This window comes from Miscanthus floridulus, chromosome 5 (assembly GCF_019320115.1).
Source record: "Miscanthus floridulus cultivar M001 chromosome 5, ASM1932011v1, whole genome shotgun sequence".
In the NCBI taxonomy this organism is placed as follows: domain Eukaryota; kingdom Viridiplantae; phylum Streptophyta; class Magnoliopsida; order Poales; family Poaceae; genus Miscanthus; species Miscanthus floridulus.
Genome location: NC_089584.1, coordinates 144656132 through 144670150, shown reverse-complemented (window position 1 = coordinate 144670150; position 14019 = coordinate 144656132). Strand labels below are relative to the sequence as shown.

At 41.5% G+C, this 14019-nt stretch overlaps 1 pseudogene; it reads right to left on the bottom strand.

Moving 5' to 3' along the window:
• Positions 1–73: 73 nt before the first annotated feature.
• LOC136455550 (uncharacterized) lies at positions 74–868 on the bottom strand (annotated as a pseudogene).
• Between the last annotated feature and the right edge of the window lie 13151 nt (positions 869–14019).

Below are 14019 nucleotides of genomic sequence, written 5' to 3'. Positions count from 1 at the left end.
ATTTAGTGTACTAACCTCTTGCTCTAGTGTATTTGTAGAACTTTTTATAGGCTATTCAACCCCCTCTAGCCATTTAGGACCTTTCATCATGCTGCACTTCTTCATTGTCCTGTTGATCATTCTGCCCCTGTTGTACCACTGGCTGACCTAACCCAAAGAAATCAAAGGGCACCACATTGTCCAATTCTAGTTCATCTGGCACAGGGTCTTCCATAGGTGGTCCCTAATCTAGAGGGTGATGCTACATGACCTCACATTGGATGGTCTAGGAGTCCCCATTCAGATCCATAGAGTCAGAGTAGGCTATGAACTGTGGCACTTCTTGAATACTAGTGACCCTAGCCCTGACCATGATCCTCCCAAGGAAGCTATCACTTTCCTCCCACAGGATGACTTTGCCAAAATCACTAATGGCATTTTGTATGTGCCTTTTCAACTTGTAATCCTCTGGGAAGCCCAAGAGCATCATCCAACAATCATCATTAAAAAACCGCCTCCAATTTCTACCCTCATTGTGCTTGGCAAAGGAGATTTGAATATTCCCAAACTGCATCGAACTCAACCTAACCATATTATCCCGGTCATAAGCATGGACAAAACACACCTACGCTTGGCCTAGATGATAGGGTAGGACAGCACGATGATTAACACCACGACCCTCTAAGAATTCTCTAACAATGTTTCTAACCACAATGAAGTTAAGCTGATTACCCGGTAGAGGATCGAAGGTGACGATTGCTAGGTCTTCATTGGTGGTCGGTGGCCTCATCGGAGCCACTACCCTTCTCATGAACCGCCTATTAGGAATGTCATTCCACTAGAAGCCCTCGGGGATGAAGGGTCAGGGGTCAGCGCGCTGGTACGCCATCATCAGCAAAGATGAGGAGCTACATTGGTGTGGTGGAGGAGAGTACTGTAGCTCGGTGGTGGGGTTTTTAGGAGTGCCCACCGAGGGGTGAGCAGGGGAAGAGGAAGGGTCAAGTGAGATTGTGGGGGGTACAACCCCGGATATTCACGGCAGATCACATGGGCTACGCCCCCAGAGGCGGCCCAGCCCTCAAGACGAAGCCTTGCGGGGCATGATTCTGCTCGGCGCCTCCCGCAAGATACCGGGAAGATATCCTGAAGATACTATGAGATCTATTAGGATATATATGATCCTAAGATTACTGTAATCAGTTATTACTTTCCGGTTATCTCTCAGATCTAACCGACTTGTAACCCTACTCCTCGGACTATATAAGGCGGGCAGGGACCCCCTCCAAACTCACGCAATATCATACGATAGCTAATATAAACCAACAGACCATAGGAGTAAGATATTATGTCATACTGACGGCCTAAACCTGTCTAACTCATGTGTCTCTGTTGCCTTCTTGTTCTTAATCACACGCTTCTCTATCGATCAATCTACCTTCATAGGATACCCCTCGAAGGACTGCCGACAATATTCTATCGACAGAGATGGAGAGTGAAAGAGGGTCACGAGCTGCCTTAGTATGAACAACAATGGGCTTGGTTGGGTGTGCAACATTAAACTCAGGCACAACTCCCCTAGCAGCCCATGAAGGGAAATCAAAAAGAGATCGAGCCATTTCGGTGAAGGAGGCAAAAACCGGTGGGCTCGACGAGGATGGCTCGGTCGCCGCCTGGTTGAACCAACCAAAGGGAGCCATGGCCTTTTTACTATTGTCGGTAAACTATCGTGGTTTGACCAGCTTCCCCAAACAGCAATTTACTACGGCGTGTCCCCATTCAAAACAAGAGCGGCACCTGATTGGCTTACTGCATTTTGCCCTATAATGGCCCAGAGACAGGCAATTATTGACGACCACTAACATCAATTATAAACCATCAACATAACCTGTATTTATACTTAATTCCATCATCAAACATAGGTGTAGGGGTTTAAACTAATAAATTCCATGAGTTTTGGTGAATCTATGTTTTCAGCAGGGTTTATCCAGAAAACCATCAAGGGGACCTATTCGTCAAAGGAAATTATGGAATTTTGTCGCATAATCGACGTGGAAAGACTCTAGAAGACTCTAGAAGGTGAATCACCAAAGCGAAGCCTGTGTCTCTAACATGTGGGTCGGTCAGCCCCACCAAGAGACCGCCTAACCTATGGGCCCCCATGTTAGCCTCCCGTTGCTATGTCAGTTCTCAACATCCTCCTAGGTTGCATCTACGTCGTCCTTTAAGTCGGTTTAATCTAAGGGCTCATGTTGGACGCTTCGGCCTATATACACCAGCCCCTTCCATCTTCCTTGGAGCCATCTAAAACCCTAATTCATATTCTCCTCATCAGGATCAGAGCCAGCTATCAAGAGAATATTAGTCCTCTAAAGGATCTAGTCTTATGAATAGAAATAGTGAGATAGAGAGTGAGGGAAGAGTTTGGAGGAGGTGCCAGCCTATCGGTGCTCTCTCTACGGCTTGTACCTTGGTGGATCCAAGTTCTACTTGAGCTTGCCTTCGAGATATCTCTAGTAATCAACTTCTAATTCGAGTAAGCATCTTGTTTATATTATTTATCAGGATCATGACTCTTTTGAGTGCTTTATTCCTGTTCTAGAGGGAGTAGAGTATTAATCGTAAGTGTAAGCATGGTGTTTAGACTTGGGTTAATCGTGGATGTACCCTGCATTCTAGAAGATGGTAGATCGCATGAGTGACATAAGTTTTATATAGCCTATACTATATAGCTTCGTTGATCCTTTATAGTCCACCTCTCCCCCTCTATAGGCGCAAGTAGGACGCAGTTGCAAAGAAAAGCATCCTCTGCTGGTGTCTTTCCCTAGTAATGTCCCTAGTTGAATAGTAGAAGACATAAGCTTACCCAAGTCAGAACTAGAGAACTTTAGTTATCCTCTCTACGCTTCTATTTATCATAACCTTGTTGCTACCCTTAGTTAAGTTAGACCATAGTTAGTCTCACATGTTTTCCTATAGATACGATACTTGGAATACCTCTAGGTAAAAGTTACAGTAGTATCCGTGCGCTTACAGATTTATCTGTGTGCGTTAAATATACCAACAAGCTTTGCTGACAGAAGGGAGCCAGGGACCTATCCCCAAAGCAATCCCTAGAAGATTGCACTATTGAGGTGCCATGAACATGAACTCTAGTCTAGGCACCAAGATCACCAGCCCCAGACGGAGGTTGAAGATGACTGAAAACCAATCGTCGATCTCAGCTAAGACGACTAAAAATTGATCATCGATCCTGGCTAGGGACCTAAGAACGAGCACCTAGGGGGGATGCTATTAGTGCCAGAAAGCAGGGGATTAATGGTTGTAGTGGTTCTCACTACATCCACAAAGGACTTGTTCAACCTCGTGAACACAGAAGCTCGAGGTTTAGTGGTAGGCTGCCAAGAACGTGCTTCCTCCTCAAGGAAAAGCTCGAACTCCCTATGCCAGTTGGGACCGCCATGCCCCCAAAGATGGAAAGTGAGGGAGTAGCACTGGCAGGAGAAGGAACGCAAGTTAGAAATGTAGAATCCAACTTTCTTGGAGTAGACGAAGAACTTGAAAGTGCGGTTGGAGAGGAGCGAAACATGAAAGTGCAAAGATGAGCCCCCAATGGTGGCCTGAAGGATGGAGCTCATCGAAGCAGAGTCAGGACGGAACCTGCATCTACCAAAAGCCACAACTAGAGCAAAGGAAGAAGAATCTAGCATAGGAAGGGAGATAGGCAAGCCTAGTGAATGGCCAATGTCTTCCTGAACCTTAAGTCCTGAAGCAAAAGAAAGTCCTAGCAGAGCCATGGCAGAAGGAAAACCAGCAGAGAGAATGCAGACTCACTAGTAGGGATGAAGACGGAGGCTCAACACCTCGAGCAGGTCAAAAGTCCTAGCCGCCATGGTCGGTTCAAGCTTGTCACTAGAGTCAACAGCAGCTTGATTTAGCAACGGTTAGCCCTGGGCCATCATGGTGGCTGGCGGCGGCCACACGGCCAGGCGAGCCTTCCCCTTCTCTTTTTCACGACCACCAATGAGCGATAGGATGACACCTTGGATCCTTTTACCCACCAATCTGACTATCTGAGGATCATTCCCCTCTTTTTGGTGGATGAATCTTCTTGCATCCTATATGGTCATCAAATTCTAATGTTGTACCTATGTGTCGGCAAAATCAGATGGTAACAAATATACATATTTTTTAGTGCACACACTTGAACTTATATGATTGTTTTTCTCTTAAATAAGAGGAAAATTCATGGCCGGTCCTTCAACTTGGCACCAGGTGTTATTTTGGTCCCTCTACTATGAAAATGCTATTTCTAGGTCCATTAACTTGGCTTTGGGTCTTATGTGAGTCCAAACGAATCTTAGTCTATGCACCTGACATGTGGGACACAGCTGTTAATCACTTTTCCTCTCTTCTTCAACCTCTCATAGTCCAATAGAAGCGCTAGGCACACCACCACCCCACGCCAGCCCCACCACGCTGCCCCACACTGGCGGCTCGACGACTCCAAGGACCAGTCGGAGGATGACGAGGATGAGGACATAGGCACCATGGGAGCAGTTGCGAGCTACAGATGGTAACTCAGAGGCATCATGGGTGCCGGCGCTAGCAACGATGCGCACACGGGCGCCATGGTGGTGTGGGTGAATGGCTATAGCAGCCCTGTGGCATGCAGCTTGTGCTTGGTGCGGGACAAGATCGAAGTGATGCTGTCGACAGCGATGGGGATGAGATTGAGGCACTCACCGACCTTAGCTTTCCTCCCCATCAATAGAGACCGTACCGCTCCAACTTGGCCTCCTCCGCCGACCTCTGCTGCCAACGAGGACGACTCCATGTCCTCCATCGATGAGATCGACCTACTGCCTAATGGGTACGACCACGAGTGCACGATCTGCTATCCTCCATCGGCAAGATTGACTAGCTGCTCGAAGCCGTCATGGATGTGGGTTGCTACCGAGAACATCCCCCACCCATAAATCCTCCTCCATGGCTATAGCCTGGCGCGCAGCGTGCAGCGTGGCTACGGCGAGTGTCATGGCTGCCTGCAATGAGTGGCGCAATGAGCGCACGTCGGTAGTAGCGTAGTGCATAGCAGAGCTACCGCTAGGGCCTAGGGCCTCGCTGCCTCTCCACCTTGGGTGTGGTTGCCCTTGCGTAGGCCATCGACGGCGGGCGTGCTGCGTGCGGACAGAACTTGGAACAATAGCGCGACGATAGATGGCGGATGGGGAGTCTGAATCAATGCAGGAAAAACAAATAAAAATAAAATAAAGTTATACTCGACCTAACATTTGGGCCCCCAGTACAGTCAGCATGCCACGTCAGCATTCAGAGCGGGTTATGACCAGTTTGGACCTAGATGAAACCCAAAGCCAAGTTTATAGACCTAGAAATAGCATTTTAAGAGTAGAGGAACCTAGATGATACCTCTCAGCAACTTAGAGGACCATCCATGATTTTTTTCTCCTTAAATAATTATACAAAGGACTTTACTTCTCGGTGTGTGCTTCGTCCGGGCATGTCTGTTCGGACACCCTATTCCTAGGCCTAGCGCAACGATAGGGCATAATAAGGCAATGGGCCTGCTCCCCTCCTATGGGGGATATACCTCCGGTACCCACAAGACAAGACATGGGCTGCGCCCCAAAGGTGGCTCAACCCACAAGATCAAGGCATGCACCGCAAGGCTACAAGAAGATATGATTTATTATATCATACCAAATAGGATATTTTCCATATAACCCTACCCCTCCAGAGTATATAAGGAGAGGCAGAGGTCCCATAGTGGGCATCTCCACATATCTTAATGCAATACATCAGAACATAAGACGTAGGTATTACGTCATACTAACGGCCAAACCTGTCTAAATCTTATGTCTCAGTGCTTGTATTATCATCTAGTTCATATCTCGCATATCTCCATAGATTCATCTACTACCATGGGCATACCTCTCAGTAGACTGCCAACCAGATTTCATTGATAGTGGCGCACTAGGTAGGGGATGTGCGTGCTGATTCTATGGCAAACTAGATGGGAATCTTTTCTTCAATCAACGTCACCGGCAACTCAGCATTTGTGGGAGAACCGCCTAATCTAATGCCCTCTCAAGGATACTTGTCCTGCATTAGACACTAAGTACCCAAGAGAGTGCACTAAATCATGTTGTTCCATCGAGCACACCCCTAAGGGAGAACTCAAAAATCCACATTTTTCCATTAGGATCATAAATGAGAGAATAAAGCTTACAACATTCTTAAGCCATTTCTTACATCACTTTATTACAGTAGCATAATATTACCTCTATTGATTATAACAGTGGAATATAACAATGTTATCAGAGTTTTCAGCGAAAATGTATATAACGTCAAGTTTAAGCGCTAACATGAGGAACATTTATATACATGGAATGATAACAAGTTGTAAGTCTTTTTCCTTGCAAAACATTTTGTGAAAATTTTGTATAAACTCTACGTCAGCAATGTAAGGAAATCCTCGCTGAGCCCACCAGAAGGTTTTCACACAAAAGCCGCCTACCATCCCTTGGTCACCTGCAACAGGGGGAATAATGTAGCAGAACCGACCAATTTATAAAAGCACAAGTACAATAACAGCCCGTAAGCGGTCGCACTGTCATACTTGAGCCCATATGAACCCGGCAGTCCATCGAGTACCACGATGGGTCTCGATTAACCATCAACATACAACCAAGGTCGTACATGATTCAACATACATATCACATGTAACATAAGGTTCATAAATACAGTTCATTCATCAGAGTACGAATTAAGGTTATTACAAACCAAGTTCAGCCAATAGTAGTGGAAGCAAATTAAAGTTTGGAACTAACATTTGCCATCATAATTCAAATACAGTGCCAACTTGTGATCACACTCCAACAAAAGTATATAAGAAGGATTAATGAGAGATGCCTGCCCAAGGCTCACTCCTCGTCCATGGCGGGACAGAAGCAGTTCTTGCAATAGCCATGATAAACTATACCATCTACAACAATGGTAATAAAACCCTGAGTATGAGAAGGTACTCAGCTAGATTTAACCATCATAAACCAAAAATAAGGTGACTCCAAGGATTATGCAAGGCTTTATAAGTGAAGGTAGCTTGACAACATTTTGCATAAAAAGCGACTAATTCAGTTGTACAATTATACTTCGGTCATCAAGTTAATTATAGCTATTCATCTCTAGATTAGCAACTAACCTATGCCAAACATGTGGTATATCATTTAGTAGCATACAATAGTAACCATAGCCAATGTAGTAATTCCATGTTCATCCGAATCATCAAATTCTATAACACGGTTACTACGATGTTGGTACTAGCCAAGTTTCTCACTGTCCGGGAGAGACTACGATTTGAATTGATTTCAACCAGCTAGGAATTTATTCCTAACACAAACCTAGGCAGATCAGATCAACGGTCACCTTGGGTCATCTTTGGTACAACTCAGGTACACATTTCGTGGGTTTGACCAGTGCCGCACAATCAGGGATAACTAGCTGCCATGACGATCAGGACTACCCAGCCTATGGGCTCATGTCTGGCTCCCCGCACATCCTTACTACCATCTAGAGTGCACACTTTTATATAATAGGGTCCGACATGAGTTGAGCTACTTGACTTCGTGGTCGGAATGAGTTATCCGGCCAGCTAAGTGATAGGCATACGTTCAATCTTGTTAAAAGCACCAACAACGGTATGGTCCTTAACCGGCATAGACGGAATCATATGAGTCCACCTACACATAGACTCCACCCGGCCTCCATTTACATTACCCCATAGTTCTTTTCCACGATAGAAAATATAGCCAACCATGACTCGGTATCCACCTATATCTCGCAGGTGATAGAAAATCACCCGACTTCTATGGGTCTAAGCATGGCTAAGCATATATTCGGTTCTAGACCTACACAGGGTTAAAGGTATATGTAACTAGACAAGGTAGTTCTATGCATCAAGTGTTTCCAATCAACTCTTATAACCTAATGCATCAAACATAAATGACTCAAGTGATATTTTGTAAAACATAAGACTTAGAATGCTCTAGGGCTTGCCTTTGAGGAAAGAGATTGGCCGATGATCCAAGCACTCAGGGAGATCTTTGAGAGTTTGCTCCTCTTCTCCTAGAGCTGTGGCCTGAGGCATCTCCTGCTGATCCTCCTCTTCTTCTTCATTGACTCAAACAGAGTTATTTCTTCGGACGATCCTATATGCATAAGAATGAAATAAGATATCACGAATGCATACATAGTGACATGTATAATATGATATGATGTGATGAATGCATCCTCCCAAATGTTTTCAACGGCTTTGCATCAAGTAATAACAAGTTGTATCTTATTTTACTGAGTAGGTGCTTATCTCTTCTCTAATAACTAAACAAACACTTATGTAATCATTTTCTGGACTACAAGACAACAGCCATTTGTTTTGACCATAACTAGAGTTATACACAACAAAATAATATGATTATGGACATTATGGAAATGTTATGAAATTTCTTACAACTTTATTTTAATCATCTTAATTTGATTCAGCGGTTATCTAAGTCAAACAATTCAATCATTCAAATCTATCTAGAGAGCAAGCATTTCGGACAACAGACTTCTAACAGCCAAAATTCTTAAACTGTAAGGCCTATGACTACGAAAATTTAACACAAGGTAGATAAATAAGTTATCTATAACTTTGTTATTAATAATTTTTATAAAAAAAAGACCATTATCATCATGAAATTATCATCACAACTGAAACTATATATGCAGCCATCTAGTTGAATTATAAAGCAATAATTAACCAGTTGCATACAACCAAATGCTTTTAAGCCTAACTAATAACATCAACAGATCATATGCATCACAAGCATCACAGAAAACATCATGGTTAAACATAACTAAATTATTTATATCTATTTATTAATTTCCTTAGATAATAAGATGATTTAGAGGACAAATATTTTCAGTACTTGATAAATTCTGAGAAAATTACAGTAGCCCACAAATGACCTTAATAGTCTACTGTACAAATTTTATACCATTTGGATAAATATAACTACCTTTATAAAAATCATACATAGGATTGTTTTAGCAAAAATAGTTTAGCCTAGTAAAAAGTGTCAAGCAACAGATTTAATATTTTTCATACATTCCTCCAAGCATAAGAATATTGTGTAAAAATTTGCATGATCATATGTTATGTACTTTTACCCTAATTAATTTTACTAGAAACTAGCAATTAATTAGGATTAAATATGAAGATCATATTCAAAGTATGCTTACTATAGGTTTAATATTTTTTCTAGCTAGAGCATGTCAACACAAGATCAGCAAAATTGAGATCACAATTTTATCACCTTCCTAGCTCAAGTTATGCAATTTACAAGATAGAAACCAATTAAAAAGCATTTATCTAGCTATATTTTATTCTCCTAGGAAAATACCAGAAATAGTGTATCTCATATTTTTATCAAATACTACACTTTATGAGGAACCCAATAAAATTTGGTTCACCAAAATTAGACACTCCTAGCTTGAGATATGAATTTTTAAAACATGCATTCAAATCTGTGAAATAAATTCAGAAAATCACATCATATCCGACTGATAGTTGGGGCCCGCGGTCAATGGGGACCCACTCGTCAGCGAGTCCAAAACAGAGGATGACACTGACCGGTGAGAACTCATCGACGACGAGGTCTTCGGCGATAGCGTCTTCACCACTGTACTCTCCTCACCCCCGCGCATCGACTGGTAGTCTTAGTTCGCTCGGTGGCTCGCTAGAGCAAGCTCGACGGAGGCCATGGCGGACAGCGGAGGTCTGGCGGCGGTACGCCGGCCATCTCCGCCTATGACACACTCAGGCGAGGATGGCTACTCCATCTTGGTGACCTAGCGAAGCTACACGGTGCAGGTGAGGGTTCAAGGTGGCGTCGGTGAGCTTGGCCACGTGCATGGCCATGCGGCGGTGCACGGAGCACAGCGGTGCTCACGCTGTTCCGGCTAGACGGCGGCGAAAGGCGGATCTCTGTCATGCCACTAGCGAGGTCTAGAGTTACTCGAGCTAAGGCGCGAGAGAAAGGAGGAAGATGGTGAACCAACTCGACGGTGGCGAGCTCGAGTGCCACGGCGGCCATGGCGGATGCGGGTATTTTGTTTATTTATCTTAGCTCACTACTACAAAAAGGATTTGTAGCAACGCCCTTTTTTTATAGCCGCCCCTACAAATAGTGCCCAAACGAGCCGTCCCTATAAATCCATGTATAGAGGCTGCTGGTGTTATCATCCGACCCTATAAATGGCTCTATTTGTAGGAGCGACTCTATATTCAGCCGCCCTGCAAATTGGATTTATAAGGGCGGCTCAATATTGAGCCGTCCCTATAAATAGACGTGGAATAGTAAAATTTAAGCACTAAAATTTGAATTTTTCAAACGACCTCGGATGTAGAAATGATCAAAATAAAAGTTGTAGATCTCAAAAAGTTATGAAACTTTATTGTTTACAACTTTTTCATTTGAAATCATTTAGTACTTCAAAATATTGTTTAAAATTTAATTTTGAAATTGTTGAAGAACTCTGATTTCTCTTTTTAATCTCTGACTAAAACTTGTAACTAGTCTTTCTCCCCTATACTAACTTCAAATTTGATAATATTTTTCCTAAAATTTTCTAAAATCATGCTCTGTCAGTTTATTGTGTTGTTATAGCTATTATTTTGTCCATCTTTTCATGTGACTGTGTTTTATCTATTTAAATTTTAAATTTCAAAAAATAGCAACTTCAAACGTCATTTTAAAATATTAAATGATTTCAGCTGAAAAAATCATGAACATAAAAGTCGTAGAACTCATCAAGATCTACAATTTTTATTTTGGTTATTTCTTCATCCGATGAAGTGGTAGTAAAATTGCTCACAAAATTTACATATCTCTTTTGTAGTTACATAAACTATAAGAGGGATATGTAAAATTTATGAACAATGTTACTATCACTATGTCAGATGGCCAAATAATCAAAATAAAAGTCATAGATGTTGGAAAGTTATAGTGTTTTTCTCTCATGACAAATCAGCCATGGTACAGTGTTTTCTCTCACAACAAATCAACAAATAGTACTTTTTAGCATGGCTTTTCAGCGAAGCGAACATGGCCATATGGTTGAGATATCACTGCCATAGGTTGAAACTGATAGTGAAAAGCTTATTTTCCTTGGGATATCACTGCTGCCTTCAAACATTTTTTTAAAACAAGATAAGATTAAGTTTGGATTGCAGGATTGGCAAAAAAATATAGAACTATATAAATTGTTGTAATCTGAAGAAGGCTGAAACACTGCTATAAGCCGGAGATATCATAGACGTGGAAATGCACAATTGCACATATTTTATTATGCACAATTGCACAATTGTACTATTTATTTGCCTGATTCAAAGGTTGAGATGTCGTCTTCTTTTCATTTTATTTTATTTGCAAGAGAAGCTTGGAGACATAAATACTTTGGAGAGAATATAGAAGGGATGATTCAGTCAAAATCTTTGGCTACTTATGCATTATTCAATCTCAGCGCCGTATATATATATGCTGATATTCAATCCCCCTAAAGATTCCTTCTGCCTTGTACAAATTTTAATGCAAGCATGGGTTTCACGCCCAGGAGATAATATTCGTGCAAAATAAAATTTGAGAAGTCTTCCATCGATCGTATCCGGTACAGCTACATGTGCATTATTATGACCATGTTTGGTAGCTGTTGCTGATAAAATGCAAGCACGTACAGGTCTACCAATTTCTGCTAGAAATAATCCGTTGTTTAAGCTGGCGAATCATCTTATTAGATTTTAGTTTGTCTACTCAACGACCATGTGTTTTATACAGTTTCAACACATGAATTTTTTTCACCATAGAATTAAGATCCAACAGCCTTCATCCTTCTTCTACCTCCAGCCTTCTTCTACCTCTACACAATCACAAATCACAAGATTACAGATACATAGATCACAAGAAATATTTTTTTTTCTATGGAAGGATAAATCACAGATACCTAGAGCCGGATCCGTTCCGAGTCACTGCGCGCCAGGTATACATCGGAACTGCTGCCGAGTCACTGCACTGTGCGACGCCCTGCACCAGGCCCGAGGCGCTCACCTGGTACCCACCGATTGGTAAGAGAAAAAATCCATGTATTTTTTATGTTAAAACATATGTGTTGTATAGCATTTCTGTAGATTATATTATCTCGGCGCTTGATGGAAGCTATTTTAGGTAGCAAATTCAATATTCCACATACACGTATCCATTTTATTCCAAGAGCAGAGAAAAATGCAGTTCCCGAAAAGCAGGAAACGCTTCAAATCAAAGAAAAAGAAAAACAGGGGCAAGAAAGTAGACCTTTGCTCATTATAACAAGGGAGAAGTCTATTATGGCCATCCAATTATTATCCGAATTTGTTTTTCTTAACTATGTACAACTCTAAAACCAGAAATCTTTGACCATCAAGCTATTAATACTGGACAAATTTAGCCATCTAACCGGATTCAAAGGTGGTTTTGAAATTTTTTTACAAAATAAAAATGGATTATTTTCAAAATGCTCATAGCTAATTCATTTTAAGTGTGTAAGGTATGCATTCATATTGCGCATACCTTACTCCGATCCTTTCAGAACGCACAAGAAGCATGCATCCACAAATTAATCAAACTGTGTTCATCTAAAGCCATCCAGTACCATGCACCCAGGGACTATCTAGAACGTCTTGGGCTCTTTGGCATGCTTGCTATGGACAACCCACACCTGAAGTTCTGTGCGTGTCTCATCGGACGTTCGGATACTAACTAGGAGAACTAAAAATAAGCTAATTATAAAACTAATTGCACAGTAGACTAATTAGCAAGATAAATCTATTAAACCTAATTAATCTATGATTAGCACATGTTTACTATAGCACCGTATTGTCAAATTATAGACTAATTAGGCTTAATAGATTTGTCTCGCAAATTAGTCTCAATCTGTACAATTAGTTTTATAATTAGTCAATGTTTAATGTTGTAAATCAGTGTCCAAAACATCTGATGTGACAGGAATTAAACTTTAATCCCTCGAACCAAACGGGCCCTGAATTTCTGTCACCTACAGACCTACTGTGGCATTGTTAGATTATCTTTTTAAAAAAAAGATCTGGTTGCCCAGCTTTATATTATAATAAGTACAAGAAGCAAACAGTCACTACAAAGCGCGAGTAGCGCTGCTCCCCACAGACTAAGCTACGGGGAGTTGAAAGAAAAATAATGGTCTTATTAGAATTGTTAGATTATCAGTAGAAACTCCAGCTACACTTGGTAAACGTGACTATTAAGTTGATCATAGTGCTGACTCCTTTTTTTTAGAAAAATGGAAAATACTATATCTCACTAAGCGAATGAAAAAGGTCCCCAGCCTCTACCATAGAGCTGACTCCTGCATATAAATTAAAGCTCGCTAGCTACTTATCAACTAGAATTGGTATATATAACACTAATATATACTTATATCATATCGCATGACGCGTATGACGAGTACGATTAAGTACCCAGCTACACAGCTACTCCGTCCGTTCTAAATTATAATTTGTTTAACTTTTTTTACCCTAAATTTGATCGCTCGTTTTATTAAAAAAAATTATGCAAACATGGTCAAATTTAAGTTATTCTTGGAAAACTTTTGTTAATAAAGCAAGTCACGACAAAAGAAATGATGTTTAGCATAAATTTTTGAATAAAACGAGTGGTCAAACTTAAAATAAAAAAAGTCAAACGAACTATCATTTAAAACGGATTTAGTAATTTTTAATCTATGTCTCTGAAAGTGGAAAAACTGAACATCACAAACACATATATAAATATACACACGAGAGACCTAGCCACTTGCGTACCATTCTAGCTCATCATCGATCTTCACCATATGCATGATTTGAGCAAGCTATAGCTATTAGCTACCAAGGGATCGGAGGTGGAGCAAGTAGTAGTCAGCTCCTCCACCCCGTCCACA